We start from the raw sequence: 18,670 nt of genomic DNA on the forward strand, positions 1-18,670 counted from the left end.
CTTTAGAGAAAACTATTAGTGTGAGACATTGCAATTCATACCACCTGGAACAACTGGACGAATTCAGCCTCTGGATTTTTTTTCCGTATCTATAAGACACATTATCGCACTATCTGCAGTTACGCCTTCAAGGATAGCCAGTTTCACCATGAGCTCCACGAAAGATTGTTTCGCTTTCGGTTTCATCTCATCATATTCCTTCATATTATCATCGACCCACTATATCAATTTAGTACTATGCTTATTCTTTAATTGGTGGATATCTAGCTGAACGTCCTGCACAGTTTGTGACTCCCAAGGTGTTCGTCTTCAATCTTGAAGGCGCAGACCGTTGTGATCCCTGCGGCGCTTCATTTTCCATTCGTTGTTCATGGTGCAAGTTAATGATATCTTTTGAACATTTCTTGAACGCCGACGATGTCCATTTTGTGATATGCAATACAAAAATTCCAAATAAGGCTGATCTCTGCGCCTTCTGCACACTCATTTCCTGTCACCCTTCTGATTCACATGATGAATCATTAGCAGCTAATATTTTTCCTGTCATCACTGTTAACATATCACTTCCGGATGAGCCTCATGAAAGACTGAACTTGCGCCTCCGCACTCAAGGGGCACATTTTTTACTATCGTGAAATATAGGTGAGAATGTCACTGAAATGATATATGATTTGGGCTGGACTTCATTAAAAGAAAGGTGTTTTTCGTTGCGACGGAATCTTCTCACGAAATTCCAATCACCGACTTTCTCCTCCGCATGTGAAAATATTTTGTTGACACCGACGTGCATAGGGATAAACGATTACCACAATAAAATAAGGGAAATCAGAGCTCTTTCTTTCCTTGTACTATAAGAGATTGGAATAACAGAAAATTGTGAAGGTGGTTCGACGACTTCTCTGCCAGGCACTTAAATGTGATTTGCAGAGTATTCATGTAGATGTAGATATAGAAGGGATTCCTTGTGAAATAAATCGTACGATAACTAATTTCTTAGAAGTTCCACCATTTCTCCGGAAACCAAAATGATCCTTCCTGAGATCGGCTTTTATCAGTTTTTCCATTCTTCTGTAAATCTTGCAAGCATCACCTACTAAAATGATAGTCCGGTAACTTCCGCACTTGTCAGCACTTGTCTTATGTGCAATATCAACAACTGCGTTCTTATTGATGTCTGAGAGTCTTTTGCGTGCCTCATATATTCTGCATACCGCGTGTAATACTTGAATCATGGTTGGTTTCCCCAAGGAGAGCTGAACAAGAATGGGTAAGATCTTAATGACGAAGTGTTCAGATTCAAAACTAGAAAGACCTCTCCTAAATATATTGGTGCTCTAAGAAAGAAAGATGAACGCCAGCGACGCTGCTGTGGATATGATAAAATGCCAATAGAGCGTTTTTTTTCTAATTTGTTGGAATCATCGGTCTTCTGATTGATGAGGCCCGCTACAAGCTCCTGTCTTGTGCCTTCTTTTCATCTCAGAACATCGCTTGCATCCTACGTCCTCGCTTATTATGTAGTCCGATTTCTGTCTTCCCCCGCGTTTTTTACCCTCTGCAGCTGCCTCTAACACCATTAAAATCATTCGCCTATGTCCTAACCAATGTGTTATCACTTTCTTCCATTATATTGACAGCGGTTTTTCCTTGCGATTCTGTGGAGAATCTCCTCATTTCCCATCAGTCCACCTCCCTTCCAACATTCTTCTATAATACCACATCTCAAATTACTTCGATACTTTTCCAGTTTTCACACTGTGCATGAATCACTGAACCCAGAACGTACACTCTCAGAAATTTTGTCCTTAGGTTAAAACAGTGTTTGATATTGGTAGCTTTCTCTTTTTTGCAAAGAATGCCCTCTGTGCCTGAGTTAGACTGCTTTTTATAATATTTCTTCATCGGTCATGTATTAGATTGCTTCCAAGGTAGCAGAATATCTTCATTTTACCGACTTTGTGCTCACTGATTTTAACGGGACGTCTTTATTTTGTCTTTGTTTATTTTTGACTTTCTTTGGTATACTCTTAATCCATATAGTTTTCTCTTTAGATTATTCATTCCATTCAACAGGTAATTCTTCAGTACATCAAAGATAGCAACGTCATCAGCGAAGCTCATCGTTGGTATTCATTCCCAGTAAATTTGTTACCAGTCATGAAACCTCCTTTTATTTCCGTCATCACCTTCTCGAGGTACAAGTTGAACAGTATGGGGGTAAAACTGAATCCTTGTATGACACTTTTAAATCCGAGCGCCGCTCTTCGTCTTCCACTGTTATTGTTCTCTCTTGTTGCACGTGCATGGTATCTTCCCTCGTAGCTTATATCTGTTTTTCTGAGCATTTCATCTAGCAGTACTTTACATTGACGAGAAATTGATGCTGTCTTGGTTTTTACAGCACTGGCCATTAAAATTGCTACACCAAGAAGAAATGCAGATGATAAACGGGTATTCATTGGACAAATATATTATACTAGAACTGACATGTGATTACATTTTCAGGCAGTTTGGGTGCATAGATCCTGAGAAATCAGTACCCATAACAACCACCTCTGGCCATAATAACAGCCTTGATACGCCTGGGCAATGAGTCAAACAGAGCTTGGATGGTGTGTACAGGTACAGCTGCCCATGCAGCTTCAACACGATACCACAGTTCATCAAGACTAGTGACTGGCGTATTGTGACAAGCCAATTGCTCGGCCACCATTGCCCATACGTTTTCAACTGGTGAGAGATCTGGAAAATGTGCTGGCCAGGGCAGCAATCGAACATTTTCTGTATCCAGAAAGGCCCGTACAGGACCTACAACATGCTATCGTGCATTATCTTGCTGAAATGTAGGGTTTCACAGTGATCGAATGAAGGTAGAGCCACGGGTCGTAACACATCTGAAATATAACGTCCACTGTTCAAAGTGCCGTCAATGCGAACAAAGCGTAACTGACCGTCATTTAACAGATCCTCAGTTTTCTAATTCTTCGCTATTTAATTCCTGTCAGGAAGTCGAATGCAGGAGTTGTTGATTGCATGATAGTTCTTACACTTATCTGCCTTTGCTATCTTCAGGATTGTTTGTATGATATTTTTCCGAATTTCTGGTGGTATACTTCCAGACTCATAGAGTGTGCAAACCAGATGGAACAGTGTTAGAAATTTCGGAGGCATATTATCTTTATTTTTCTTCTTATTTGAACGCAGATCTTCTAGATCTCCATTAAACTTTGGATTCCCTATGATTACCATCGTGGCTCTCATTTCTTCTTCTAAAATGTAAGCAGAGAACTACTCCATCTCGTAAAAAGAAGATTTCAGTATACTTTTTCCACCTATCTTTCCCTCCTATGCGGAGCGGAATTTCCCTTGCATGCTTAATGTTGACACCTTTGGTTTTAATTTTACTAAAGATTATTCTTTTTTATGTGCTGCATCTGCCATCTGATGTTAATTTACATTTATATTTCTTCACTTTTTTTTTTTTTTGCTGCCATTTCGGTTTAATTTCCTGTTTATTTCATTTCGAAGAGACTATGTTGCTGCATTCCTTTCTTTAACTGAACATTTTTGGCTTTCCTCTTTCGTCCATTAATTGAAATATATTTTCTGTTACGTATGGTTTGTGATTGTCATTTTTAGAAGTGTTCGTTTCTGTTCAACTGAACTGTCTACTATACTATTGACTAGCTAGTACGTACAACTTTAGGGAACTTCAAAATCACGTCACTATTGATCAGGACTTTAGTATTGAAACGTTGATTTTTCATGACGATTTTCTCGAACTTCAGCATGATTAACAAACAATGATTTGTGTCTTAGTCTGCTATTGCGTACGCCTTACATTCAAGTATCTGATTTAGGACTCTCTGTCTTACCGTTATGTTATATGGCCGGAGTCTTCCCTTGTCTCCAGCCTTTTCTAAGTAATTTCATCCCTTTGTGATTACTGAACAGTTATTTGCTATAACTAGCTAAAATTTATTGCTTAAAAAGGAATCCACCCCTCCTACCAATCGCTATTCTCCCATAACTCTCTGTTCGGAATCACCCAGAGTGGATGAAAACGAATCAGAAGGACTAAAAGAGCAGTTTTTAGAAATATCGCCCCGTATTCCCAAGTCCTACCCAATAATATAGAGAATAAAAGTTGTAGATCATGTATTAAAGCCTTATGGAACAAATTTGTCTGTATTTAAAACTGGTTAAAAGCAGAAGAGTGCGATCTATGAACACGCCCAGAAGAGAAGATGACCATACCGAAACTATCATATGATAGAAAGAAAAACAGGGACAATGGCTCGTCTTCAGAATATGATGATAAATGAACAATGCTTTGCTGTGTACGAAGTAGTAGATACATCAGCGAAACAGTCCTACAAAATACCGACATATCGACATACCAACATATCGTACCTTTACATACATGTCAAGTGAGAGACAGAAAGTTATATTTGGTGAAGTCACCTTACCCAGTCGTGACATAACTCCTTTCCCTCACCAATACAAGACGACCTGCTCCTCATTCAACGAACTGATTCCATCTTCAGCGACAGGGTTCACCAAAGTTCATTCTTGCGGTATAAGGACATGAGCTATTCACGATTTGCTAAGCTGGACATTAATTTCAGATGAACGTACATCCCAGACTCCGTATGGTGATTAGCCTCCTATTTTGGATTATGACATCTGTTAAATTTGTATGCCCCTTACCATCTATAAAAACGGTAGGAATGAATAGTATACGGGGTGAATATGTGAAATGATGATAAATTGTAGCCAACGACCCATGAGAGGATAAGGACCCAGGAAGATCGTGGCCGGAAACGCGTTCCAAGGGGTGTCGGAGGTGGAAATAAAACATCTTTGTCAGTGACCCCGGTATCAGCACCAGCCAGGTGGCATTGCGTAAACCAGACGACCGTGTGGAAAACTGTCGGGTACATCTGCCACTAATCGTATCACTTACAACGCTTAGAAATGCTCCCCCCCCCCCCTTCCCGCTCCATTCACCACCACCGCCACCACGAACCATGGACCTTGCCGTATGTGGGGTGGCTTGCGTGCCTCAGCGATTTAGATAGCCTTACCTTAGGTACAACCATAATGGAGGGATGTCTGTTGAGGGACCAGTAATATGTATGGTTCCTCAAGAGTGGCAGCAGCATTTTTAGTAGTTTCAGGGACAACAGTCTGGATGACTGACTGATCTGACCTTGTACCATCAACCAAACGTCCTTCCTGTGGTGGTACCGTCAATAGCTGTAGTTTATCCCGAGGACATGCAGCTCTGATATATGGTTAAATGATGATGGCATCCTCTTGGGTAAAATATACCGGAGTAAAATAACCCCATTCGGATCTCCAAGTGGGTATTACCCAGGAGGACGTCGTTATTAGGAGAAACAAAACTGACGTTCAACGGATCGGTGCGTAGAATGTCAGATCGCTTAATTGGAGTGGTAGGTTAGAAAATTTTGAAAGGGAAATGGATAGGTTGAAGTTAGGTATAATGATAGTTCGGTGATAGGAAGAACAGAACTTCTGATCAGGGGAGTAAGGCAGCAGAGGATCAAATAAGTAAAAAAGACAAGGCCTAGTGGAAATCCTTGGAAAACGCAAGGGATACTGAATTTAATTGATGAAAGGAGGAAAGTTAAAAATGCAGCGACTGAAGCAGATGAAAAGAAAAATGAACGTTTAAAAAATGAGATTGAAGGGAAGCGCAGAACTGCTAAGCGGGAATGGCTAGAAGACAAATATAAGGATTTAGAAGCAAATTACACTAGGGAAAGACAGATATCGCCTACCGGCGAATTAAAGGCGCCTTTGGGGAAAAGAGAAGCAGTTACATGAATGTCAGGAGCTCAGATGGTAAACCAATCATTACCAAAGAAGGAAAAGCTGGAAGGTGGAAGGAGTATATAGAGTACCTATACAAGAGAAATAAACTTGGAAGCAATATTATAGAAAGGGGAGTGGACGTAGACGAGAATGGGATTGGAGATATGACACTGCGACAAAGATTTCTTGAGAGGGCCAGCCACGACCCATCTGGTGTGCAAGGTGTATGAGACAAGCGAAGTAAACTCCAACCTAAAAAAAAAGTAGTAATTCCAATTCCAAAGAAATAAGTGGCTGACAGGTGTGAAAATTAGCGAACTATCAGTTTAATAAGTCATGGTTGCAAAATTCTGATACGTATTATTTACACAAGAACCAAAAAAATTGGTAGAAGCCGACCTCCGGGAAGATCAGTTTGGATTCCGGAGAAGTACACGTAAGCGCGAGGCAATATTGACCCTACGACTTCTATTACAAGATAGTTTAAGGAGAATCCAATCTACATTTACAGTATTTACAGACTTAGATAGAGCTTTCGACAATATTGCCTGTAATACTCTCTTTGAAATACTGAAGGTAGCAGGGGTGAAGTACAGGGAGCGAAGGAGTATTTACAACTTGTACAGAAATCAGACGGCAGTGATAGGAGTCGAGGGGCATGAAAGGGAGGCAGTGGTTCAAGAGAGAGTGAGGCAGGGTTGTAGCTCATCCCCGATGTTATCGAATATGTCCATTGAACAAGCAGTAAAGGAAACTAAAGAAAAAAATTGAAATAGGAACTAAAGTGCAGAGAGAAGAAATAAACGTTTTGAAGTTTGCCGATGTCACTGTAGTTGTGTCAGAGACAGGAAATAACTTGAAGAGCAGTTGAACGAAATGGACAGTGTCTTGAAAAGAGGACATAAGAGAAACATAAAAAAAGCAGAACAAGGACGAAGGATGATGGCATGTAGTCGAATTAAATCAGGTGATTCTAAGGGAATTAGATTACGAAAAAAAGCAACTACAGTAGAAGATGAGTTTTGCTATTAAGGCAGAAAAGTAACTGACATTTTTGACGATGACTTGTGTTCTTCTCAAGTCTAATGATTTTCAATACTTGTAAGCCTAAGGTCGAAATCTAGGTTGTGGAATAATACCTGCTGTGCAGCCAAATGGCAGTTATATTTTTCAAAAAACTGAATGGTGATGGGCAAAATAGAGAGGATATAAAATGCAGATTGGCAACGGCAAGACAAGCTTTTCTGACGAAGAGAGATTTCTTAACATCGAACACAGATTTAAGTGTCAGGAAGACTATTTTGAAAATGTTTGTATAAATTGTAGCCCGGAAATAACTTGAAGAGCAGTTGAACGAAATGGACAGTGTCTTGAAAAGAGGACATAAGAGGAACATAAAAAAAGCAGAACAAGGACGAAGGATGATGGCATGTAGTCGAATTAAATCAGGTGATTCTAAGGGAATTAGATTACGAAAAAAAGCAACTACAGTAGAAGATGAGTTTTGCTATTAAGGCAGAAAAGTAACTGACATTTTTGACGATGACTTGTGTTCTTCTCAAGTCTAATGATTTTCAATACTTGTAAGCCTAAGGTCGAAATCTAGGTTGTGGAATAATACCTGTTGTGCAGCCAAATGGCAGTTATATTTTTCAAAAAACTGAATGGTGATGGGCAAAATAGAGAGGATATAAAATGCAGATTGGCAACGGCAAGACAAGCTTTTCTGACGAAGAGAGATTTCTTAACATCGAACACAGATTTAAGTGTCAGGAAGACTATTTTGAAAATGTTTGTATAAATTGTAGCCCTGTATGGAAGTGAAACTAAATAGTTTAGTCAAGAAGAGAGTAGAAGCTTTTGAAGTGCTGTGCTACAGAAGAATGCTGAGGATTAGATGGGTCGATCACCTAAGTAATGATGAAGTACTGAATAGAATTGGGGAGACAAGAAACTTGTGGCACAACTTGAGGCAAAGGAGGGATCGGTTGATAGGACTCATTCTGAGACATCAAGGGATCACCAGTATAGTACTGGAGGCAAGTGCGGGGGATAAAAATCGTTGAGGGAAACGAGAGGTGCATACAGTAAGCAGATTCAGAAAGATGCAGGTTGCAGTAGTTATTTAGCGATGAAGAGGCTCGCCTAGGATAGAGTAGGATGGAGAGCTGCATCAAAACCGTCTTTGGAGTGAAGAGCATATCAACAACACGGAACGTTACATACAGACCTGCGTTCCAGGTGACAGTTTTCTTGCTGGTTGGTCGCACAGGGCACCACAGTGCTGGGAATTCTGTCATCGATCCTATTCACAGATAACGATATCTTTAAGAGGAAAATATCGTCAACTTCCACTGCACACATCTGTCGGCCCCCGAAACTCCCCTTGGTGTGGTGGCAGCGAACCATATCCATTTGTTCACCATCAAGGCGTGGACAGAGGTTATTGGCGACCGCCTCATGGGACCAGTCATCCTTCCATAATGCCACACTGGCGATGCTATCTACTCTTCCTGGAGGTGACCCTGTCTCCCTTGCTGGAAGATACGCCTTTGGTGGTACTAAGGGTAACGCGGTTAGTATATAATGCTAGCTAAAACAGTACAGACCGAACATTCTCACTTGCCTGGTGCGTTCTCATGTGCACTTTCCATTACTGAAACCTACACTGTCAAAGTTGTTTTATCTTTTCCTTGAAGTTGGTGTACTTGACAAGCATTTCCGGCTAAGCGCCTAACTGAACTTTTTAGACCCTTATCCTCTCAGGGATCATTTCCTGTAGTTCGCGCCCATAAGAGGCAGAACGTAGTCAGTCAAGCTGTGAGAAATGCAAAATCAGGCATGCACACACCTTAACCGACAGCAGAAGCAAACCATCTGTCCTATGGAAAACCTGCGTCGTCTTGGTACAGACGAAGCAAAAGCTGCAGCTCATCAAAATGTCCCAGCAGAGAACTGAACCAGTCCTTTACATTACGTACAACCACAATTGAACCATAAACGAAGCAGAGACTCAATGATTAGTTCATGGTGGAAATGAGTGTAGCAAAGAAAAGCATGTTTATCGCTATATCATCAAAAAAACCATCATGCATATCAGATCAGCATGTACTTGATATGATGACATCATTGTCTAATTGATGAAGCTTATCTTTCACCCACTACTGGCACTACATCTCCAATCACTCCTTAACTACGTTTTTACTGAGCCCTTGAAACAGAGACTAGTTAAGCCACCACCTAAAAAGGACGTTGCCACAGCACCCTCTGACTACAGTCCTATTCGTATTCTTAATGCACTGTCCAGGGCCATAGAATTTATAGTCGACTACCAGATAACGAATTAGACGTCCACAGGCAGTCTACTAGACGAATACAGGCAGGATTCCGTAATCATCGCAGCACAACTCCTACCTTAAAAAAAGATAACAGATGACTTGGAGCTTGCCATGGATGCACAAGAAGTGACTATTGTGTGATTCTCACATTTCAGCAAAGCCTTTGACAATGCCAATATTTTACTTGCTAAACCTAACAGCGTAAATTTCTCGGCAAGTGCAGTGCAATAATATCACTCTTATCTAATGTCTCGCAAGTAATGCGTCAAGTAATTGTAAATCCATCATAAAAATATGGAGCGAGGAAAAACTATGGTAGAATCATATACCATCAGCCTATTCTTGAAAACTTTATTTACATTAGTTTAAATGGCTCAGTAGCGTCCACTACATCAAACGTCTGGAGTATTGTAATCAAATATGTATGTAATACAGGAATCGCTGTAGTAACTACATTCTGTAGAAGTCTTTCAAACAGTGTGTGCTCTCCGCAAATGTAACAACTGTCTCCTTAAGTTTCCTTTCTCCAGAACTCACTACATCAGGAAACTTTCTACACATATATCTGTTACGTCTGCCACAGACGGCCCCTGCCAGGCAGACTACAATCAAGACTCACCTGTGCACCATATAACATAAACAAGCACATGCAGGCGCAACCAAGAGGAAAACAATTCTTCAAAACAAACAGAACTTGCTACAGACTAATGCGAACCTTTTTCTGTAGAGGTATGTTGTATGGTTTACAGGGGTGTCTTGAGTTTAGTCTGCCTGGCAGGGGCCGCCTGTGGCAGACGTAAAAATATCTGCTGCTATCATTATTGCTATTATTGTCATTATTATGTCAGTAATTGTTATGAAGAGGGGCAACAGCCTTTTGAATAGTTGCAGGGGCAACAGTCTGGATAGCTGACTGATCTGGCCTTGTAACATCAATCAAAACGGCCTTGCTGTGCAGTTGCTGCAAACGGCTGAAAGGAATGGGAAATAGAAACGTAATTTTTCCTGAGGGCATGCAGCTCTACTGTATGGTTAAATGATGATGGTGTCTTCTTGGGTAAGACATTCCGGAGGTAAAATAGCCCCCATTCGGATCTCCTTGCGGGGGCTACTGTGGAGGATGTCGTTATGACATGAGAAACAAATCTGGCTTTCTGCGCATCAGAGCGTGGAATGTCAGATCCCATAATCAAGCAGGTAGGTTACATAATTTGAGAAGGGAAATGGATAGGTTGAAGTTATAGTGGGAATAAGTGAAGGAACTGGAGTTTTAATCAGGCGAATCAAATAGGGGTAATCAAGGAGTTGGTTTAATAATTAATAAGAAAACAGGAACGCGGATAAGCCACTATGAACAGCACAGTAAAGGCATTATTGTAACCAAGATAGACACGAAACCCACACACACGACAGTAGTACAAGATTATATGCTAACTGCAGATAAGGATGAGGCTGCAGAAATGTATCGCCTATCAAACATGATATGGATTTGACCGGTCGGCCAATGATTCGTTGTAGTCCAACGGCAACGACTGTCGCTGCTCTGTGGAATTTCTGCCTGGATGGGTATTATCCAGAAACAGCTCTGCAACTGTATACGTACTCCACAAGCCACAAAACAGTGAATGACGGAGGGTGCCTCTCACCAATAAGTACTGTTAGTCGTGCTTTTTGCTCTTCAGCTTCCAAACGGAGTGTGGGAAAAGTGATTATCTACATGCTTCTGTAGAGCCCTGTCTTCTCTTATTACGTCTTCGCGGACATTACGCGGGATGTACCATACCGGTGGCAGTAGAATAGTTCTGCATGTCATTGCAAATAACGGTCCTCTGAACTTCCTTCCTCCTTAAAAGCCGGCCGTGGTGGCCGAGCGGTTCTAGGCGCTACAGTCTGGAGCCGCGCGACCGCTACGGCCGCAGGTTCGAATCCTGCCTCGGGCATGGATGTGTGTGATGTCCTTAGGTTAGTTAGGTTTAAATAGCTCTAAGTTCTAGGGGATTGATGACCAATGTGGTTAAGTCCCATAGTGCTCAGAGCCATTTGAACCATTTTTAATCCTCTTTAAAAGTATTCTTTATGAAAGAATCCACATGCTCTTTGATTCAATGCCACGACTTTTAGGGGCTCTCATTGCAGCACGTGACACCGTATCAGAGATATAGATGATGTAAAATTCTTTAGTGCAGATTATCGTGTACCTAATAAATATCATAAAGATCGTATCTGTCACACACATCCTTCTTGATGTTCGTCGCAGTTCAACTGCTAATTTGTTAAAAATGAATTGTATTCTTTCTTTAAACGGGTATCTTTATAATACTGATAAGCTCTATAAAAATAATTTTCTTATACTATTATTATTATTTAATAACACATATTATATGTTAGTTGTGATCTCCATCAATTCGCAAATCATGCATTTTATATGTTTAACTGTTGTAAGAAAAATGTGTAAAAATACGATTATTTCTTGATAATAATCAGTCGGTACAATTCTGACAACTGGGCATGTGTGGAGAAGTATATGAGACTTGTGATCCGTGGAAATGTAATAACGTGGCGTGGGATGAATATGTTAAAAACAGGAGATATAGTAACAATAAAATATATCATACAATAAGAATTTATTCTGGTCTTAAGTGAGACGAGCTTTTAGATTTCGTCTGAGGGAAAGCAAACAGATGGGCTAGATCGCTGGACAGGAAAAGAGAAAACTGCAACTCTTGTACAAAAATTCCACCAGGCTGGATACATGATGGATGGCATTGTATGGTTTAGAGACAAACTCCCAGTTATTGACGGGAATAATATGAACTGTGCCCGAATATTTAATTGTACATATGTTGAGGATTGGAATATTAAGTACCACTACGAAATTTAATAGATCTGTACGCAAAGGTGGACCAAAATCTTTAATCTTTCAGTAGAAGAAGATAATGTACGTAATAGATGCAATCAATTACTCGCCAAATAAATAACATTATGTTGCAGCCCCCCCCCCCCTCCCACCATGACTCTCCCGCCTTCCACCCCGCGGCTCATACTCACCACACATACACACACACTCAGAGAAGAACGTAAGGTCACTCGACAAGTCTCTTCGTCGCATTCCTATAAAACCCCTCTACGAGCCATTATAAGAGCTGTGGGATAGATTGGACACACTTTTTAATTACAATGAAATGAATATCCTTAGCTGCATACAGGCGTTGATATAAGTCAACGGGGACAGTTGAAAATGTGTGCCCCGACCGGGACTCGAACTTGGGATCTCCTGTTTACATGGCATACGCTCTATTCATCTGATCCATTTCCCAACTTATTGGTTCAAATGGCTCTGAGCACTAAGGGACTTAACATCTACGGCCATCTGTCCCCTAGAACTTAGAACTACTTAAACCTAACTAACCTAAGGACATCACACAACACCCTGCCATCACGAGGCAGAGAAAATCCCTGACCCCTCCGGGAATCGACCCCGGGAACCCGGGCGTGGGAAGCGAGAACGCTACCACACGACCACGAGCTGCGGGCCCCAATGTATTGTCCCGCACTATATTCATAGTGCCCCTGCCCATTCTACTCAATACTCGCGGCTTTACTGCCGATTCCCGTAAGAGTTCTGTCACTGTTTGTGCATCCGCACAGAAGAAGGAGATGGTCAAGTGGCCGGTGAGCCTTAACTATGATGGTATCTGTTCTTTCGGACATATCCACAGACGTACACATGCACATCGCTCCAAATATTCGTTGTTTTAGACGAGGACGGAAGAACGTACCCGTTACTTGTATACCGTGGGTAGGCCCTTCCCTACGGTTGGTTTGTCATTCGGTTCGTTATTCCTCTGAGTTCGTTATGACGCCCCATAACGTTTCGTGTAGTGGTACACTTAGTTCTGAATTCAGTTCGTTTTTGCATGCAGTGGCACGGTTCTGGATTCGGTTCGTTCCTGTGTGCTTGGTGCACTTGGTCCTGAAATCGGTTAGTCACTGCAATCCCGGCAGTTCTAACGTCATCGGCTTTCGGTCTTGGTGTTGAAAGTCAAGGAGCTCAGTAGTCGGTCTGCTACGATGTCTCCGAGTGTAGGAACCACACAAGTTGAGTTTTTGGTTAAATATCAAGGTTTGTAGCTTTGGAGTGTGTGTCCGTTCATATTGTTCTCTATTCCTGTTTTTGTTGATATAAGATGTGGGACTATTGCTTTTCCATGTAATCCCCAGCCCACCGTCTCTCCCTATCGCGAAGGCTGCCAAGCTACAAGGCGTGTTTTTTTTTTAAATAAGTACCATTTTGAAATTAAAAAAAGACGTGCAAAGATACCTAAATAATTTTATTTTTACATGAAATCCTGTACCTTAATCTACGCACTGACCCCATTACAGTCTGATTCTTCTTTGTTACCTTGTGTACTGAGATGCCTCCGATAATCGTGAGTGCCGCCGACTGTGAAGTATGGGCTGTTATAAGATTTCTTAGTGCTAAAGGCGTAATAGCGATGGATATTCATCGTGAGATTTGTGCAGTTTACGGAGAAAACATTATGAGTGATGGAATGGTAAGAAAGTGGGTGAGAGCATTTAAAGATGGCCGTACAAATGTGCATGATGGACAACGGAGTGGGCGTCCTTCGGTCATTAATGAAAGTTTGGTGCAGGAAGTGGACAGACAATAAAGTGAGAGAAAACAGACGCATTACGATTTCCTCCTTGCGGGATGACTTTCCTAATGTTTCTCGTAGTGTTTTGTATGGCATTGTGACCGAGCACTTCAATTACCGAAAATTGTGCGCACGTTGGGTACCGAAAATGTTGACGGATATGCACAAAACCAAACGTTTAGACAGTGCATTGACTTTCCTTGAGCGGTACCACAACGACGGTGATGATTTCTTAAGCCAAATTGTTACGGGCGACGTAACATGGGTGGCCTACGTCTCACCAGAATCAAAACAACAGTCCATGGAAGTTGAGCAAGGGCATCGTTTTGCTGCAAGACAATGCCCGTCCACACGTGGCGAATCAGACCAAAGATCTCATCACATCTTTTCGATGGGAAACTCTAGATCATCCTCCATACAGCCCCGATCTTGCGCCTAGTGACCACCATCTGTTCCTGCACTTGAAGAAACACCTAAGCAGTCAGCGTCTTCAAGACGATGACGAAGTCAAAACAGTGGTAATGCAGTGGTTAACAAGTCAGGCGGCAGACTACGATGAGGAGGGTATGCAAAAACTGGTACAACGTTATGGAAAGTGCCTCAGTATTGACGGAAATTATGCAGAAAAGTAGACTAAGGTACAGGCTTTCACGTAAAAATAAAATTATTGAGATATCTTCGACGTATTTTTTAAATTTCAGAACGGTGCTTACTTAAAAAAAACAGGCCTCGTATGTTGTTAGTATCGTCACTTTCTAGCAAAACTTGGCAGCAAACAGGCAGACGTTCGTAAATCATTCCTAGCAGCTTCAGAACAGGCCGAAAGTCTGAGCGTCGCGTGAACGCTCTGAGGGTTGGAACATTGGAATTCCCAATGTATACTTATGGTGCGGATCGCATAGATAGTACGCTGCCGACGTGGATTTTACTACGGAATATGAAAAAGATGTGTCTTCTTGACAGCTCAGTACCTGGCATTACAACAGAAACACCCGTGTTCGTATAATCAACACGCTCCGACAACAAAAAAACAGCCTCGTTCATTTTATACCGTCAGTTGTACGCAGTTCCCTAGGAACGAATCTTGAAATGTTCATTGAGTACCACACCAACCATTATTTTCATTCAACCGGTAAGTTGAGTCACCTATCCAGAAGATACATATCCAGTCCCTCAAGGACTACTTAGAGTTTCTTCGTTCGTTGTAAGCGGACAGCTTTGTGGGCAGTGCTAAGTGGTTGATATCTACTTTCCATTTTGTTCGAAAGGTACATGTGCTGCTTTCCACCCGTCGTGTTCGTTCGAAAGCAGGTAGAGAACGATCAGCTTCGACGCTCTGCAGCAACTCCTGTTTCACAGGAAATCGCTTTTTATCAAAAGGCCTTGTCAAAGACATGGTTTCTATAATAGATCCGCGGCCACATTCTTGATGCGAATTTCTTCGACTCTCGGGCGCCTGAATACATGTGGGTACTTGGATTCCCGAGACAGTCCTCACTTTTTGTTAGTCGTTCACAACAAACTTGCGCACCACATTCAGTTTCACGAAATGGAAAATACACCGCTAAGGATACTGTGAAGATAGCAGTCTCGAAATAATATACCGTCGCTTCACCTGTTTCCACGTCAGCGACATTTGCGTAGGTTACTGTTTGCTTCGACACGCCAGGTGAAAACTGTTTGTCTGTTGAGCTTAAAGTGAAGGCGAACAGGAAATAAAACGTTCTTTGTCTGAAAGTTATTACTCGCGCAGTCGAGTCTCTTCCTATACGGTTTGTGCAGTATTTTTTGTTATAGCGAACTGCTGGAACCTGGTAACACGTCCACAGTAATCCTGAAGGCACACTGGACGCTAGATTTCATGATAAAAAAAAGATAGCGCAGCTCTATCATATATTGTCGGGGTCGTAGTTGCTGCGCACGGAAGCGCTCTCTTTCGCACAAAGACCAGATTGTGTGTTAATCCCGTATCCGAGTACAGCACAGACCGTTGAAGTTGCGAGGCCGAACATAATTTCATTAAATCTATTCGTGTGATCGCTTGTTTAATAATCGCTTTGACACGTTTTTGTGCGATACGCTTACAGCGGGACTCATTCGTTCAGTAAGCGGTCGTGTGTCGAGGGTTTCTCTAGGGGGATCTCCATCGATCACACGTTCGGGATTCCGCAGCTTTCTCACCTACCGCCAACGAAGCAGAAATATATGGAGCTCGAACTTCGTGACATTACGAAATCGTCCTGTTCTTCTTGTTTACGTCTGTTCCGCTTTTTCACCTTGACCTCTGTTAAGCAAATATCATGTAAGCAACAGAATTACTATAGAATATCCCTTGCATCTAGGGCATAATTACTGAAAACGACGTTATTTAAAGGATTACAGTCGGCATTACTTTTACACACTTTGAAATGTAGCGCTTACTGCTTATATACCAAAGACGTTGCTAGAACTGGTACGACTCACGTGTCAATGATTAGAAACTAAGAAAAACATCAAAGTTTTTCTTGTTATGTTCAAGATATACCAGATAACTTTTCAGTTGCATTGACCATTGGAAGTTTTTTTTCTTAAATCAGAAGTTTGGGGTTTTAGCGTAGTCGACAAACAAATGAAACGTGATTTCATCTTATGGTACACGAACCACCAAAACAAGCGTATGACGGCTTTAGAAAATCCACACTAGCATAAAAAATATTTAGACTCACAAGAAACTGGAAATGTCTGTGGCGTGTTTCGGTCACAAGCAGTTATAAGGACAGTCTAGATAAAATAATTTAAAGATTTTGTCAATTCGTTAACTAGTAGTATGTACTAAATAATAATGTTCCATTAGTATGAAGTGTTCGAATAATTCATGGCTGAAAATAATCCAGTTACTGTTTGAATAACTAAACATATCCAATTAGGGATCTACAATATCATCAAAATGAAATATTTGTCGGTGCTGGTAAATCAATTAGTGCATTATTAATTCTGTTAAATAAAGAATGTTTAAAACGTAGCGGTTTATTAACGAGTATAATTTAAACTTATATTTTGAACAGTTTCTTTGTTATAATACTGGTGACACTAATCATTGTTAATAGGCTAAAAATGTGTACTGCTTTTTAAAATGCGAGACAGTGAATTTTTTATTTCTGTGATAGAGAGGGAATGTTCTAGAAATAAATCTGATCATCTTTTCTTGCCAAGTAACTGTTGATGACTTTGATTAAACACTGTTGAAAGGAATCGCCCAATGGAGCCCCATACAATGCAACACTGTGCCCACGTCTTACCACCAATTTCACTGATTGTTTGAAAAAGATACTTTAAATTTAGACGAGTAATAACGGTATGCTCAGATGTAACCGCAGTACTACCTTTCTCCTTTTCTTTGCTTCACTAGAGGTAAATGATCATTTATTTTCATTTAATGATAGTATGCCTTTTAATGAAGTAGTCTAAGGCGTCCTGAGATAATTATCCATCGCAGTCACATTGAAATATTCCTAAAACAATCGAACAACAGTTCACAAACCACATGAAAAACTTTTTCCGCGTACTAATACCTGATCAAATACAACGATTAGGCCTAGTGACGATATTGGCCACTGACAGACAAAATTAACTTTCCTAACTTCTAAAATTTTTTCAAAAAGTGAGAGAATATTTTAATAATTACATCGAAATCAGAATTCTATTCACAAGAATACGTCATACGTCATTGAGCTTACAAAAATTCCTTCTATCCGTCAACTTTAGCTGTTGAAACTAAGATGATAACCCAGAAGCACACTTACAATATTAATTCTAGCCGCTATTAGTCCTTACACAGCAGAAGTTAGATCCCAATCCAGGCGTCCTGCATTACTATTTCCGTAATTTCGCTTTGCTTGGTCAGATAATTAGAGTCACCTGTCCATTAGCTTCATCACGTGCGATTAATTCTCCAGAACTTTCGACAGCTGGGGTAGTGATTCATTCGTAGCAAGTATGGCGTCAAAAAAGAACTCAAAACAGTGAAAAGAATATAAAAGATTAAATGTGTAACACACGTCGCTGTAACTTTCGCAGACTGTCGTGTGCTACGCTCGATACACAGGATACTTAGAGGGATACACTTCTTCAATACATTGCCTAAATTAGAAACGAAGACCTTGTTCAGAGTTATATTCTTATGCTGCATTGTTGTGCGTGTACCTGAAAGTGTAACAGAAGTTCATTTACTTTAAATCTATACTCATGTATAATTTATGTGAGGAAAGTTCGTGAAGAAATAATAGCAAACAAATAAAAATGGCTAGCGTCGCTGCCTTCTGTACAGGAGGATCAGAGTTCGATTCCCAGCATCTCCTCAGAACTTCTCTGAGGTAAGTAGGTTCGAAATGGGGTCCACACAACCTCGTGACGCCAAATGAGGAGCTGAGCAGCAGCATCACCAAGATTCACCTCTTGGAAATAAGAGCTGGAGCGATTAATGACATGCTGATTACGTATCCCACGATCATAGATCGCTTCTCCTCTTGCCTTATAGGCAGACGGTGGCCAATTGGAACAACCCAACTCCTAATCTGAGAGCGGCGCATTTGGTTCTGAAAAAAAAAAGAAAAAAAACTGCTCGGCACCAACGATAGTTGATGCATTACGTCTCTCTAAGCGCAGAGTTTCAAAATTTTTCTGCAAACTCCCGGAAAATACAGCAATGACGTCCATTATTGGTAAAGTGAAGTTGCTGCATCGCAGTTCCGATCCCGTTTTCATTGTTTGTCAATTTTTCGGTGACTGCGACTGCCGAAACATTCAGCAGGCGTATTCCTGTGTTCCAATAATCGCTAAGGGAGTTGAAAAACG

This window comes from Schistocerca gregaria, chromosome 3, assembly GCF_023897955.1.
Source record: "Schistocerca gregaria isolate iqSchGreg1 chromosome 3, iqSchGreg1.2, whole genome shotgun sequence".
NCBI lineage: Eukaryota > Metazoa > Arthropoda > Insecta > Orthoptera > Acrididae > Schistocerca > Schistocerca gregaria.